We start from the raw sequence: 15,998 nt of genomic DNA, 5'->3' as shown, positions 1-15,998 counted from the left end.
CTGGATGTATGGTCATTTGGGCTGCCTGTTATTCAGCTCCTGAACTAAACCACTGCTGTATTGGGTGTGATGAGTCAGGACTGTAATGGGAAAGGTTAAACCTAAACCTTGCCTGAACTGGAGATACCTAATACAACACTCCTCCTTAGTCATTCTGCTAGAAGTCCCAGAAGCCCTTATGAATGTCAGTCTCCTTCACTTACCACCACCACTGAGTATCAAATCTGACAATCTGATAGCTTAGCAATATGCTGAGGCATATACTGAAGGTTTGGGGGTCTACAGCAGTGCTTGCACAAGTGTTAGTAATGTAGATGAGGCCATCAACATAACAGCTAAATATCTTAAAATCAGCTATTTTCTATGACAGACCCGCATTAAGACATGGTAAAAATTCAGCACAGCGATATTTTTAGTGGGAAAAATCCTATTAATGCAACTCTGTAAGAAGTGGCTGAACTATCAGACACATAGTAGATCTTACAAAGTAGCATCTTGATTCCTGGGGATGCTTTCCAAGAAAGTTTCCACATGTACACTTCTGTTTAAGGGAGGATTTCATCAGTTTCATTTGGAAACTGTACTTCCCTAGTGTTCAGACTTCTTGAGCCAAAACCCAAGAAACTAATATTTAACAGTCTCTCAAGTCAGCATCTGAGGAATAGGTTATAAAGAAATTAATGCAAGTATCAGAGAAATAATTTTATTTTGCTTTACAAAGTATGTGATCAACTTGGCTTTCTCTGCTGTTTCCCTATGCTGCAAAATGGCTTTAATCCGCCTCTGCTGGATGGAGGACAACATGCTAAGGAATAGCTTCCAAGATGGGAATCGAAACTAATATTAAGATTTGCAGGTTTTCATGTTCTGTTTCCTCTGACAAGGAAGATAAAGTGTGTTTTTAAGACTAAGTGAATATGGTCAGGCAATATAACATAACCCAGGTATTGAGCTCTGCCTGGAAGGATGCCTTGGCTCATCACGTATGTAATCTGTCCTTGCACATGTCCCCCAGTGATTTCACCAGAAGTTGCATTTGGCTCAAAACAGTAACTGCAAATGCCACGTTAGATTCATTAGCAAGTCTAAGGAATTTTTCTGCATCACTCAGTAATTCTAAGAAAACAGGTTTTCACCAACAAATGGTTGGGCGCTGTGATCAGTTCACTCAAATTCTCAGAGAGCGATGCTGTTTTCAATGAATCAATACAACTAATCAGAAAGAGATTATCATTTATTTCTCATGCATTATAGAAAGTATTTGACTAATCACTACAGGAAGCTTCTGACGGGCAAATTTATTTATCCCTAAACTGATTTGTTTCAAAAAAAGTACTGTTTTCCTTTTTGGTTTATGGACTGATGAAATTTATTTCTGTACAAGCTGCTATGAAGAAAATGAGAGAGACCTGTTAAAAATATTAACACCTACATTAATATCTGTAGCCTTCTCTGGCATGTATGGTGAGGAAGTGAAATACCTATAGCAAACATGGAGACACCTGAACCCCCGAGACATAATGTTTATAAATCTCTAAACAGGATTTTTATTTCTGAAAGATTCCATAGATCTACTTTCAGAACCAAAGCAAACATACTTCTAAGTCATCTGTGAACATCAGCACTCAAGGATAAGCTAAAAACATAGTATCAGAGGCATCTGCATAGACTTTCAGTTTGTTAACATTCTTATGATAAATGATAAGATACCATTGTAGTCTGTCCTTGCAGTCTAATCTGCAGAGCTATGCACTAGAAAATACATTGTAGGCCTTAGATAATATATTCGTAATCAAAAAACACTCATTACAAGCGTTCATTTCATATACAGTCATTGCTCCATGGCTGAGGTGAGTCACGCAGATCTGTTCACCTGCAGCGTGCGCGCGCTCTCTCTCTCCCCCAAGTCCTAGGTTAGTGATCTCACACAATGAGTTTTCCCAAGCACATGTAGTATCAGAGCTGTTTCTAAGATACTATTTGGACTGACTTCAGAGTACTGGGCAATAGGTAAGGCAGGTGCTGTTACCACCACCAAAAGCTATGAATCAAAGGCACACCTCAGTCATGGTTTCTCCCATTTCCTGTTTGGCCTGTAAATGTGGCAAATTAGATACTACCAGATCCGTCTCTGATGTGTTGGCCAGAGAAGAGATGAGTGGATTGAGGAACTGGAGTTCTTCCTGACCCTCCCTGCACCCATTTCAGGAAGTGTGCCTACAATTCAGGTAATGCTCAAAGAAATCACGCTGTCCCAAGTGCTTAGTGAGGGCAGGCAAGCACACTGCAGCGTAGCCCCTAAGAAATAACTTTCATGCACATAAGCCTTGACACAGGCAATTTCTCAAGTTACATGGTGAGTACAATAAAGAGATAAGGCCTGCAAACAGGAAAGCCTGTGTAAACAAGATGTCATGTCATACTACTGAATTTTTCAATGTGGGTAGCTGGCAAGGACTCCTCTATTATTTAAACATTTACAAACTCTGTTTTGTTTGCTATTCTGGATTAATAGTTGCTGAGGATTTTAGAGGGTATTTTGGATGACTCAGTGTAGTTACAAAATACAGTTGTGTCACGGTTTAACCACAGCCAGCAACTAAGGCCCATGCAGCTGCTTGCTCACTCCCCCCACAGTGGGACGGGGGAGAGAATCAGAAGAGCGAAAGTGAGAAAACTCATGGGTTGAGATAAAGACAGTTTAATAGGTAAAGCAAAACCTGTGCATGCAAGCAAAGCAAAACGAGGAATTTATTCACCACTTCCCATGGGCAGGCAGGTGTTCAGCCATCTCCAGGAAAGCAGGGCTCCACCACACGTAACTGTTACTTGGGAAGACATAACACCGTAAGTCTGAACATCCCCCCCCGCCTTCCTCCTTCTTCCCCCAGCTTTATATATTGATCATGACATCCTATGGTCTGGAATATCTCTCTGGTCAGTTGGGGTCAGCTGCCCCAGCTGTGTCCCCTCCCAACTCCTTGTGCCTCCCCAGCCTCCTCGCTGGTGGGGTGGGGTGAGGAGCAGAAAAGGCCTTGGCTCCGTGTAAGCACTGCTCAGCAATAATGAAAACATCCCTGTATTATCAACACTGTTTTCAGCACAAATCCAAAACATAGCCCCATACTAGCTACTGTGAAGAAAATTAACTCTATCCCAGCCAAAATCAGCACAAGTTAAAAAAACCAAAAATAATCTGACCCCCATTTATTATTAACAGTGAAATCTAAGTGACCCTCTATTCCCCTGTTACAACTGCCTTAGAGGGGAAGTGAACAAGCTCATCAGTATTCAGGTATTGCTAACAGGGAGGTCACCTTCTTCTGTTAAGCAACTCTCCATTTCAAACATTAAAACCTTGCAATTAGTAATTTGACAAGGACACCAAAGTACATGACTACTTTGCTCTGACTAAGGTGATGTTTTCTGTAGTGTCATTCTACTTACAAAACATGAGAGAAGCGATTCCTGCAAAGACGCAGACCCTGCCTCCCGTATATGTGCAAACTGTGGGATGCAAAGCAAGTGTCATGAAGGCGGAAGCACAGGAGAGGATAAGCAGGGATCTGTAATGGGGCAGAGCAAGGCAGATTTAAAAATTGCTCAAGGTTAGGATAAAGCCTTTTAGAAATTAGCAAGGACTTGCTACTCTTTAGGATTCTTTTAATGACACTTTTTATCATGCTTGACTAAAACAGAACAGTAGTAAGACCAAGAGACACAGAACTAGCAATTGTAATAGTGAGTAACAATGTCTTCTGACAAGATCAAATTCTTCCTTTCTCTACTATCTCCCTTCTCCACAGTTCACCTTAGGGAACAGATCTGTGAGGCAGAAGATTCAGAACTACAAAAAAAATTTTTGCTCACAGCCACTGTAGGCATTTCTTGCACTGCTCTGAGTTTACTGTGTACACAGTAGGAGACTGGTTCTGTTACTATGCCAGTAGTTTCCAAATTCTGATTGGCAACACCATACAAGCCGATCTACAGCTACCCAGGAGTAACACTGTTTCATGTGCTGAAAATGGCCTATACCTCCAGAAGCAGAACATCAAGTGCCAGGTATGACCCCAGTACACAAGAAGCTCCGCAGCAGACTTTCTGGTCCACCAGAAGAAAAATTCTTGAGAACCACATTTCCACAACAGTCACTTTCCCAGTTCAATACGTAACAGATCAAGATACAATCCACCATGTATTCAGAAATTGGCACTACCCCGAGTATGACTGCAGGATGGAATAGCTTGTGTCTGGTTACTACAATAATGATTCTACATCTCATTCTTTTGCTAGTATTAAAGGAGACAAAACTCAGAGATTATTTCTAACCTGCATCCTTGATCTCCTACCATAATAGCTATCAGTGTACTGGATCCCAAAGGCCCTATGCTGAGTTTACTCAGTGCTTTTAAGCATGGCACTTCAACAAGGTAACTAGTCCTTTCTGGATACCATCATTTTTCCTTGGGTCAATGACACTCAAAGGTGTTTCGCAGGAGCTGTTTGATGAACAGGTCAAACTAGTATGCCCTTTCCAAACACTCCTTTTCCCATAATTTGTCAATAGTATTCTATGGTCCAGAAGGTTCAAGTAAAAACCACAAAGGGACAAATGTGTTCTAGTATGTGTTTGTTCAAGTGAAATAATATCTCTGATCACTTTTTACGTAAAGGACCTTCACATCTACCATGTTGAGTCACAAAATGAAACTCACGAGCCACCTTTGCTTTGAAATGCTCCAGCAGCCATAAGCTTTCGAAAAAAGATTTGCTGGGAAGAGGTAGCCGTAGTGATAGCGGGGAGCAGCAGGATATGAAAACTCCAAAATCCATCAGAAATTAACTGGAAAACCAGGGAAGTAAAATAAAGGCAAAGCCCCTGCAGGTCTTAAAGGTGAAACTGAACATGAATTGTAACTTTACAAGCATCAGCAACCAAAACCAAGTATTGATCTAGCTGTCAACTTTCATGAACATGATAATGTTATAAGCCTTCTTTTAAAAATAAATAAATAGAAACCACTTTGCAGAAATTCCAGCCTCCGCTGAGCAAAATATTCTGCTGCTCCAGGCAATCACAAGGGAAGCACAGAACCAAGCTGCTAAGGAGGGAGCAGTTGTGATCTGGTTACCCCTTCTGCAGTGCTGCCTCATGGGCAATGCTACTGTCTGCCTTTGGAAGCTAGCAGGCCAGGGAGTGTGGCGGCAACTGGAGGCTAAGCTTTCATGCTGTTTCAATACATTGAGCACAGAAGTGTTTGTTTCTTCACTAAGATGATTTCACCCCTTTGATAAAAGGATGGGATTAAAGAACAGGGAGAAATGGGAGACAAACAGATTACGGCCCAAATTGTGGTCACTTACTTTGCTCATCTAGAACCCCAAATTGTGGTTACTTATTCTGTCCCCCTAGAACCTGATCTTCCAAAATTTTTGTTGTTACATAACCCTATAATACCTATAATTTCTGATTTTTCTCTTCTATTTAATTTGGACAGCTCCTAGATGATTCCAAAATGTCATCTTACTAGAGCTCAGACCTGAAACCAAGGTGAAAAAAAAAAAGCTCACCTTTTGATCTTGTTCACTTTCATTCTCTGTCTCTCATCCAATTTTGTTAACAATTGGTTTTTTGCTTCATGGCTGAAAAATCAGAGACTTAAGTGAGTTGTATGATTTTTAGATATCTTTGTATGTCTTTTCAATGTGGTGAGATATAAGTAGGTCCTTGTCAAAGAATAAAAAGCAGCAAGTAGCTGGTTAGTGTTTTATCTCTGTAAAAGCCATGTAAATTTGCCAAAATCATATTGACATTTAACCTGATCCTTTTCCTTGAATACACTGCAGAAGGAGCTATGTTATATCCGATTACTGATAAAATGAAGCCTGATTTATAATTGTTCTGTGTCACTGGCTAAAGTATATGTTGTGCAGTGTTTCTACATCAGGGTGCCAGTATTTTAACCCACGTGCTATATTGCTGCAAATTATTACACTGCTGCAAGGCATGCTGAACTGAACTCACCTCTTGTATACAAAATCTGAAAACTGTTATTCAATTTGATGGCATTTAAGCATTTATCTTGTCTTATCTGGCTTGACTTCTGAAAGAAGCCCAGAGGAGTCATGGACAGAAATCTCATTTGAAGTCAGCGTTATCCAGACACGCAGATCCTTGAGATTCTTGGAACACCTGACCTGTGTCGGTACTAAAGTTCTTAATCTGAATAATGCTTTAGGTAAAATTACGAGGTGCCTTTACTTAAAAAAGGAGGAACGTACATAGTTAGAAGCTTAGTGTTGCATGCAGAATTCCTATCAATTTCCCTAGGCATAATATGGTAGGCACAATCAGTTCCTTTAACTCACGGACTCTGTCCTTCTTGGTGAAAGGTTCCATTCCTAGTGCAATTTCCTTAGTTAAAATACAAATGTTTAGTGAAGACAAGAGCTCCTAATTTTCATAACAGTTGACAAGTCTGTCTTTTCACATGAATTATCAGGTCAAGGTGAAGCTCAGATTGCCTTCCCTTCATAACATGCAGGACTGATCAAGTAGAGGTGGAGTAGAAGTTAACAAAAATCATAGCAAATTTAGAGAAAACACAAGCAGAATTGTACTGCAATTTTTAAATTACTTAGAAACCTCATGTTAAACACCTCTATATTTTTCAATGATAAGAACACCAATTATAGAATTAAATTACTTTGTGTTGGACTAAGTGATGGTATTAGTCAACTACATAATGAATTTTAGAGCAAAACCATGGGAATTTTATAACAAATATTCCACCTGGACAATCACTCTTAGTTTACTGAATTAAAATTAAATGCAACATTTAAAGGTAAGCCAAAGAGATGCTGTATTTCTATTATATAAACTACTTAATGCTTTTTTTCCCAATTGTAAATTTATACAATTTCTTATTCAAAAACACTGCAAATTAAATGTTCTCTTTTCTATATATATAAGGACACTTCTGCTGCGGATACATTTTTTTGGTAATGAGAAACATGAAAAATTTTAAAAATAGCAAAAAAATGTGATGCTTTGCTATTTAAAAAACTATTTGGTAAATTCTAGTCATAGAATAAACTACTGCAGGGCAGAAAATCTGCACTTTGGTTAGTTGTGTTTAGAATTTGGATGACTATTACTTTTGGCAATTAAACAAGAACAAAGTGTGAGCTGAAAGAAAATATGAAAATCGGCACTGTGCTAACTTGAACAGACAAAGTTCAACAGCGATTAGAAAACCAAAACCCTCCAAGGGATGTGACAGGAATATCAATGAAGAAGTCACATAGTGACAGTGTTTGAAAAAGCCATTAAAGGAAGCAAAAATCAAATCTCACTAGCTCCTGGATCTGTTTACTTTTAATTAATGAAGAAAACGTTACCTAAAATACTTGATGAATATAGCACATTGGTCAAACTAAAGAAATCTAAACCCGGGTCGGGTTGACCTGTGTCCTCCAGTTAATACAAAACAGACCTCACTTTGACTTCATTTGAGTCAATAAGGATACCACCACCACTGATTTTTATAAGAGCCATATTTGGCTCCAACTTCAATCACCATAAAGCAAAAAACTACTGTGGGGGTAGTTTGTTGGTCACTATGTACTGAAATCTCCAATGCTGTAGAGACCTGACAAATTATCTGGCACAGGATTATGCCAAAAGTTAGAAACACAAGAAGAGAAAACCACGCTGCTTCAATGACAATTGAGATGCCACTGAAAGTATCCGTAATTCTAAACACTCATGACACTGGCAGATATATTAGCTATGGCACCCACAGCACTGATTTGGTACGAGAGGAGGGCCTAGGAGACTTGCAGGTTGTTCTTGCTGTTTTAAGGTTGATAGCATCTCTAACATCTCCCTGTGTGTATGATAGCAAAAATCCAGTTTATTCAGTTTTCTGTTTGGCTGGAGCTCTCTCAAACAGCCTTTGTGACACTTCCTTCTTTTCTCAGAATCATGTCTTCACTGAGAACTTTATGGAACATCCTTCAATGGTTACGGGTTCAGCTGGTCCAAGTAGCCCAATAGCACAATAGGATTGAAAGTTAAACAACTGCAAATAAAAGTCATGTTTTGTGCTGGATACTATGCATTTGTTTTAAGAATAGAACATTGTATTAATTTTGCCAGGATGGTATGTGTGACAGTATGTGTATTCCTAATGGAATTAAGGCCTTGAAGGAAAGCATGGACTCTGATAAATCACCATTATTAGGAGCTGATAGGATTTATTTATAGAGCAATGATCCAATGCCTTCTTTTCCAGCTTTATTTCAACAGCTCCTAAACACAGTGGAAGGGAAAGGAGTGGCAGAAAGCTCAAGCACAGAGCATCATAAAAAATGAATAACCTTGAAGCTGTGGCGAGGCAGGAAAAAGATTGCATAAGAAAAGGGGCATGGAACATGACTTGTTTAAATGAGCTTCCTCTCAACAGGAAGACAAGTAATGAGTGAAACTAGCTGAACAGTTTAAGATGGAAAAGTAGAGTATATATAATTAAACCACATACATCTTTTGCAGGTGATGTCAAAACATTGTGTCAAATCCTGCTTTGGCCAAATAGCTGCACAACAATGTATTTTCTAGCATCCCACTGGCAGAACAGCTTATGACATTCATAGTGTTTTAGTAGTATAATTTGCTTCACATCACAGTCCTGGTTGGCATTAATATAAACAGCAACTTGCTGAACTACTACAACTCTACAAATAGGTTTGAGGCTGGAGGATATTAATTTAGGGGCACAACATCCAACAGAGAGATGCAAAAAGAATTAAAGCCTTTGCCCTTAAACTAACTTCCCAAGTAGGACACAAAACAATATTCTCACAGAAATTATTGAAATCTTGATTGAAACTGAAGGCCCTAATTTCAAAACTAAGCAGCTGCGTGTAATGCCAATGACAGTAACATCTGTGTAGATATTAGATCATTACTGTTTTTAACTGTGCAAAATTACAGGCTGGTCTAAAGATTTTATAATAGATGGAGCGATCTCTTGTCAATTACCAGTCAATTTGTTTACTCTCTGAATAAACGTTAACAGTAAGGCCTATAGTAAAATTAACAGAAATTCAAATGGAGATTTTCAAACCTGGAGACTTCTTTTTGTAAACAATTTGACGTTCTGTCATAGTCCATGAAAGACAATCCTAGAAACAGCTCATGGCCATGCTGTGTCAGAGACCGAAGGAGTTAATGCCTCAGACCTTGTGGTGGGGCAAGTTCTGCTTAATGGCGCACCCTGCCTGACAAGGAACCCTGCCTGGCAACGGAAGTCCGTTAGCAACAGGGCAGGGAGGGCGGGCCCAGGGTGCGGTTCCGTGTTCTGATAGGCTGAGCTGGGCAGCTCACCACATATGGCCAAAGGTCAAAGGTCGGTCGTACCTGCAGGGAGGGAGAAGTTCCTCCCCAAACGACCCCCAAGCCCACCGACCCATTTCCCGAAGGTTCTGGAAGCACAAACCGCACGTGACACCTAATTAGCCTAATGGGTCTGAGTGCCCACCTGAAGGAGGGGCAAGGAGATGATAAAAGGACACAAACCGCAGCCCCACATGTGCGCGTGCCCTCCGGAACTGGACTAACGCTGGACCCGGGACCACTGAAATCTCTCTCTTTTCTCTCTCTTTATATTCTGTAATCCCTACACTTTATCCCTTTAGACACAAACCGCTGACCGAGTCTGGGATGAGGAGTGGATCCAGCTGCCCCCCGGCTCCTCTCTGAGAAGGAGCCCAGAAAGAAAGGGGGTCCGCTCTGAACCTCGTGACCCAACGGGAGGGCTCTCCTTATTGTCTTCCCTGAACTGATCCCCAAGTAAGCTAGGCCTGTAGTATCTGTTTGGTGACGTATGGTTAGCACGTTACACGGTTTGCTGACATATTTTCATGCCAGTAATTGTTGTGAGCATGCTAATTCTTGTTGTGAGCGAATGAAAGTTGAGTTTCAAGAGTTAAAGGATCCCTGGTGTCGTTTCACCTTAATCCTGACCTGGGAATCAGCAAACCTGAGTTGTCGTCCTGAGAAACTGGGATGTGACATGCTGTCAGCCACATCAGTCAATTATTACTGAGCTGCTGTCCTCCCTTTAAATGTTACTGTATTCCAGTCGTCTAACAGTGACACTTTGAGAAGTCTATAAAGCAAACAGGACACATGAATTATAAGGTATGTTAGAAAGGAGTCAAGGCTGACAGTCAACAGAAAAGCAAGCTTGACAAATTAGAAGGCTGATTCAAGTTTTGTTTCCTTCACTTAACTTTGGCCAGTCAAGGATAAGGAACCTCCTGGTTTACATTTTTTAAGCAGAATAAGAATACAAGTAGATGGCTTAGGAAAGCAGTAATGGCAGTGACTATAAAGTAGACACCATATATGACTTTTTGCACTAATTTGAGGAACTAGATAAATGGAATGAAAATGAAAATGTCTGTTTGGTCTCCAATATAAACTGTCTCAGGGGATTCAGTTCAATTCCTAGTGTTAAGTCTCAACCAGCAGTAGACAGGAAGTCTTAACAGAAAGCAGATAACTTGCTGCTTCTTTTATCCCTTCCCCATATTCCTCCTCCCACCCTTAAATCACCATAAAACGTAAACTCAGGAGAAATCTTGTACATCTTTAAGCTCAGACAACACCTTGTTTTTTCTTTGCTGCCCAACTCTCCTTAACATCACCCTCACAAGTGTAGTATCTAGCCATAGCAATCAAGAAACCTGAGACCACCAAAAGATCTAAGCAAGCTCCCAAAATCCCCATTGCCAGTTACTTGACTTCAAGCCAAAAATTTATCCCTAGCTTTCCTGAGGTAACAGTACAAAAGTATGTCACCTGAGCTTAACCACGAATTTAACAGGAATTTAATCATGGCTAATGACATAGTAACGGTTTCAGGTTATTTGAAAGTCACAGCTTCAACATCCAATTTAAGAGGTAAAAAAATCAGGATATAATAATTAATAAAAAAATGCTTCTCTTTTAATATCATATCTCCTATGAGCCAGAAAAAGGGCAAATCTCAAAGGAATCAAGTTAGAATTGAAAGGCAGAATGTTTGACTTACCTAGGGGTCAAAGGTATTGCTGTTGTTTTCTCATTACCTACTCTAATACAGATTTTTTTACTATAAAATACCAGCTGTTTTCTTGCAGCACTATAAATTTTTGGATCGCATTGTGAAGGAACACATGGATTAATTACTGAGATCAGGAAAATACATCATTTTCATTTCTATGCTATTAGATTTACCTGAAGGTGAACTGCTGGATGGAGGTGACATCAGGGTCTTCTGTCTGCATACCATGTTGTTTTGGTTTTCATTTTACAAGGCACAACCAAAATGAACACGTATCCTGCACTAGCCACATCTCAAACTACTTTGCACTGTCTCTCTTGGGTCTGAAATCCCACAGCAGTCCTGCAAATGGAAGTTACCATACTGTATAAAACTTCTCAGATGCAAATAAAATGTCTTTTAAAAAAAACCCCAACATCTGAGCAAGTTAAAAGCCACTTAAAGAAAATTCCCAGTGAGGCAGAAGGAAACAAAACCATTTAATTTGGCTCTGAGTAGAAACACCGCTCACTAAGAGTTGTCAGCTGCAAGATCAGGCAGTGCGAGACAGCGATTTCCCTGGGTATGTACACACACATGCACACAAACACACATCCCCTGGCACCCAGTACCTGTCAGCCTGGGGCTTGGTACTGGCTCCAGCCTCCGAGCACAGCTCGCTTGCACTCAGACATAGTCGTTGTCCTTATCCCTACAAACAACAGAGGATCACATAAAGGACAAGCAGGATGGTGAAAAGGAGGAGTGCAAGGAACATCGCCTTTGCCACCAGGGACACCACGGGCTGTTTGTCGGCACATGAGGGTGAGAAGATGGGATGAAGTGGGAGGCCCTGGTGGATGTGCAGATGTGTGTGTCTGCGCCACACACGCACAGTCGCATCCCAGGGAGACCTCTGGGGCCCCCATTCAATCCCAGCCCTGCCCGCAAAGTCCTTCTTTCCACCATCTTTTCTGTGCCCGCTGCATCCCCCCTGCACAGCATGGCTTTGTTGCTTGTAGGGAGACCACGGTATTTTACAGGCAGAAAAATGTCACCCAGCGCGTTTGTCAGATCCGACAGCAGCTGCTAAGCAGCCAGATCTTGGCTTTTCCTCCGGAGGAGAGAAGGGGAAAAGTCTACTATCCTATAGGGGGCTAAATTTGCTATGTATTGCTTTGGGGGAAAAAGCAGATTGAGTGGAGGTTTTCTCAGCTGTGGCACCTGCAGGTTGGGTCCAACAGCAAAGAGCTGTATTCTTTCCGTCTAGTTACCTCCTTTTTTTTTTTTTTTTTTTAGCTTCATCTCTTATCATGTTTTCTGTAACTAGGGATTTCTTTCCTAGTTCTTTGTCCCTTGTAGGAACTATTTTGCTGCCTGGGCATTCAGCCAAACATTGTAACTGCAGAAGAAATCTTTCTTGATTTACTCCTACAGACCTTCAGGAGTATTCTTAGAAATGGCATGCTGCTTTATTAGACTCCTGAATTATTAACAGTTCTCAAGTTAAGATAATTCCTTGTTAATATTACTTTGACTTTGTTTTATGATTGCATCTGGCTGAGGATAATGCTTACGTGTACTGTCATGTCTAGTAGCTGCTTTATGCATTGCAGTAGATGTATTTTATCTTGGATAAAAGATAAAATTATTATGCATAACTGTTCTCTTTTCCAAACTAGTAAGGCTTGACTTTTGAAAAAGCAGAATGAAAAACAAGGTTCTAGTTTCCAATTTTTTAAGCCTGGTAATTCTTTGGTTCCTTAGAAGCTTGTGTGCTGCCCTGTCACAGGTCTTATCATATGGGCACTTTTCATCTTATCAGTTTCTGGAGACTGTCTAGCCCTCATCCTTTCCTTTCCTTCTCTTTTCTTCCATTATGTTTTCATGCTTCTCTCTCAACATGATTGCTTACCAATCTCCTCACACACCCTCCCCACTGCCATTACTTGTGCTGGCATGCCCTTGCTTTCTTGTAGCCTTTGCCATACCCTTGCCTTATCAGTTGAATATATTGTGCAGAAAGCTCCTGGTGTGGAAGTCTGTCAGCTATTTGTGGTGTTGCCAATGGAGTTAAAATCATATCTACAATTTGCCAGTGAATATCTCCAGATGAATCACATCTTTGAAGAGATCATATTAGCTAATTAATACTGTCAAGGGCTACAAGTAGCTATGGCATTTAATAAATCACATTGCATGTAAGCCTAGCTTCTTAGCTGGTATAAATTACCAGTCCTGTTAGCACTGGATGAAGACTTAGACCATTTACTTTTCAGTTCTTTTTTCATCTTTCTGCAGAAGCTAGGGCTTAAGATATGATTGAATTTTTCTTTTATTAGCATTTCACTTGCAATGTAATCTTGATTAGTGAGGAGCTATGGGGATTTTCAGTTCAGAAAGAGTCAACAGATAATCCATCCCAATAGAGTCATCATATAATCTGTCCTGATCTGCTATATAATTTCATAACCCTTGTTACAGTCAAGCTCACTGACTTGAGTTTGACTAGCATGTCTTCCAGAGAGGCACCCTGACTTCATTTAAAAATGAAAAATCTCCTGTTTCTCAGGGTCATTTGTTCCAACAGCTAATTACTTCCGCTTAAAAAACAAAAAAGACAAAAGAAACCCCAGCTCTCTCCTCTCTAACCAATATTTGTTCAGCTGAAGTACTCAGCCTTCATTCTTGTTATGCCTCTCCTAGCTTGGCTGAAGAGTCTTCTGGTATGTAATATTTTGTCTCCAAGAGGGTATGTACATAACATAATTAAGTGATCTTAGTGTTTTTGAAATACACTCAACTCCTTATGACAATTTTTTCTGAGCATTTCATCACTTTTGTAGCATTTAATTACTATCTGCAAAATTTTCAACATTCGCCCTCATGCAAGGACATTTAAAAGGTTGATGAGATCAGTTCCAGAATATGCAATGAAGGTAGCCCTCAGCCTTTGCAGAATGGACTTTTTTCCCTTATTTTTTTTGCTTTTTTCTTACTGTACACATTGATTCGCATCTAGAATAATGAGGAAATGTACTGTACAGGCAGCTTCCACAATAATAAACCAGAACTGAACTCCTGAAATCATGTCCACAGAAGAGGGATTACCGATAAGAACATAGTTTAAAAGAATGCTGGCAGAAAAACTGCCCCCTTCTCCATGTTACTTTTGTATTCCGTTGGGCATGTCTACAGTCCAAGGACAAAGCTAAGTAACAGGTGAAGACTGCTTTTAGTTTTTCAGGCAACTTACTGGGTAATGCTGAATAAGCAAGTTAACCTCATTTCTTTCCACCTTCAAAATAACAGAGATTCCCAAGTAATTTTCTGGAGATAAATTTAAACAGGTGTTACATATCGGTGCCCTAAAAATCAGCTGGACATTTAAACAAATATAGTGAGGCGAATATTTCCAATATGAGTACACAAAGGAAAACCAGCCATAAAAAAGGTGGTTTGAGAGGGGCACGTCCCTAGGAATTATTCCAATGCGACTGCAGAGAAGAAATTTGTCCAAGACTTGTCCATTGCTACCTCTTCTTCTACCACCTAGAAGGAGCTAAGCCCACAGCAGGTAGCATATCTAAGTCCAAAACCACCTCTTCTGCCTCCTTGTGTCAATTCTTTCTTTCGCTGGTATCTTCCCTTCCAGCAGCATTTGTTACCATTTCATTTTAATGTAAGATTAGCCTGTTCAATCTAACGATTGCCAGATATCACTATCAGCTAATGGGAAGGTCCCTGAAGACAACCAGGCACTCGCGATGCGTCCAGATAATGTGTGATTTAATGCTATAATGACAACAGCCATGTCACAAATTGCAGCAGAATCACAAACAAAATCTGTCTCCAGATCCTCTGGGCTTGGCTTCGCTAATAGTTTGAAGAATGTGTGACGAGGACTTCTACTAACACATACAAGGCTGTATAAGCTTACTCAAACGTGAGATAAAACACAAATGAACAGGCAACAAGTATGACATTTTGAACAGGTTATCTAAGCCCATTATTTTTAAAATAACCAAGCTCAGCGCTTAACTTCCGAAATGCAGTCACAAATTTAAAAGGAAGTAACAGAACCTGAGATAAACGTCGGTGATATGGCTCTGGGGTTGCAAGAAGAGGATGTTCCTTTAGGTCTCTCTGCAGCAAGCCTCTTGACAGAGGCGGAATGAGAGCAGCCAGTCAGTGCACCCAGGCTTTCTGAAGCACGAAGTAAACGCAAATTTAATGCTACAAAGGAACTGGATAGAAACACCATTCACTACGCAGTCTGACATACTGTACGGTAGGTTTTTTCCAGTAAAGGCTGCAGAATTGTGCTAGTCCATCAAAAACATTTTTAAACACAAGCCAGAAAAGGCCATACTGATTTTCCAAAACAAAGTTAACTGGTTTTGGGGGGTTTAATACATATTTGAGGCGTTTTTCGGTGAGCGCTAGATTACGACAACTTTCAGTACATACATCGCCAAACGCCCCAGAGGCCACCCCTCTCCCGACCAGCGCGGGGAGCTCCCTGCTTTCGGCCCGGCTCCACTCAGGCGCCGCTCACCAAGAGGCGGCTTCAGCGGGGAGAGGCCCGGGCCGCTCCCTCCCTTCTCCCGCTGCGAGACGGCCAGCCAGCCACCGCCGGGCCTCAGACAAGACCTGCTCCTGCCGCTGAGCGGCCGGAGGGGCGGCCCGCGCCCGCCGGGAGGGCGGAGGGGACGGAGGAGGAGGAGGAGGAGGAGGAGGAAGGAGCGGCCGGACGAGGGCCGCCACCCCCCCGCCCGCCTCGGAGGACGGCCCATCTGCCGGCAGCAGAGCTTCCGTCTTGCTTAGGGCGCATGCGCGAGCCGTCGGCGGGCGCATGCGCAGAGCGCGGCCCTGACGCCCGGTAGAGAGGGCCGCCCGTTTCCC

At 41.2% G+C, this 15,998-nt stretch overlaps 1 long non-coding RNA gene across 2 annotated transcripts; it reads right to left on the bottom strand.

The window, feature by feature from the left end:
- Positions 1 to 349: 349 nt before the first annotated feature.
- LOC128153976 (uncharacterized) lies at positions 350 to 15,796 on the bottom strand. Of its 2 annotated transcripts, XR_008239179.1 has the most exons (4): positions 15,177 to 15,796; positions 11,726 to 11,805; positions 11,288 to 11,456; positions 350 to 654 (listed from the first exon to the last, which is right to left on the bottom strand). It is a non-coding gene; the product is annotated as an uncharacterized LOC128153976 (long non-coding RNA). The 2 variants fall into 2 exon arrangements; XR_008239180.1 differs by lacking the exon at positions 11,726 to 11,805.
- Between the last annotated feature and the right edge of the window lie 202 nt (positions 15,797 to 15,998).

This window comes from Harpia harpyja, chromosome 18, assembly GCF_026419915.1.
Source record: "Harpia harpyja isolate bHarHar1 chromosome 18, bHarHar1 primary haplotype, whole genome shotgun sequence".
NCBI lineage: Eukaryota > Metazoa > Chordata > Aves > Accipitriformes > Accipitridae > Harpia > Harpia harpyja.
The sequence above is the reverse complement of the archived record's forward strand: the minus strand, read 5'-3'. Positions and strand labels throughout refer to the sequence as shown.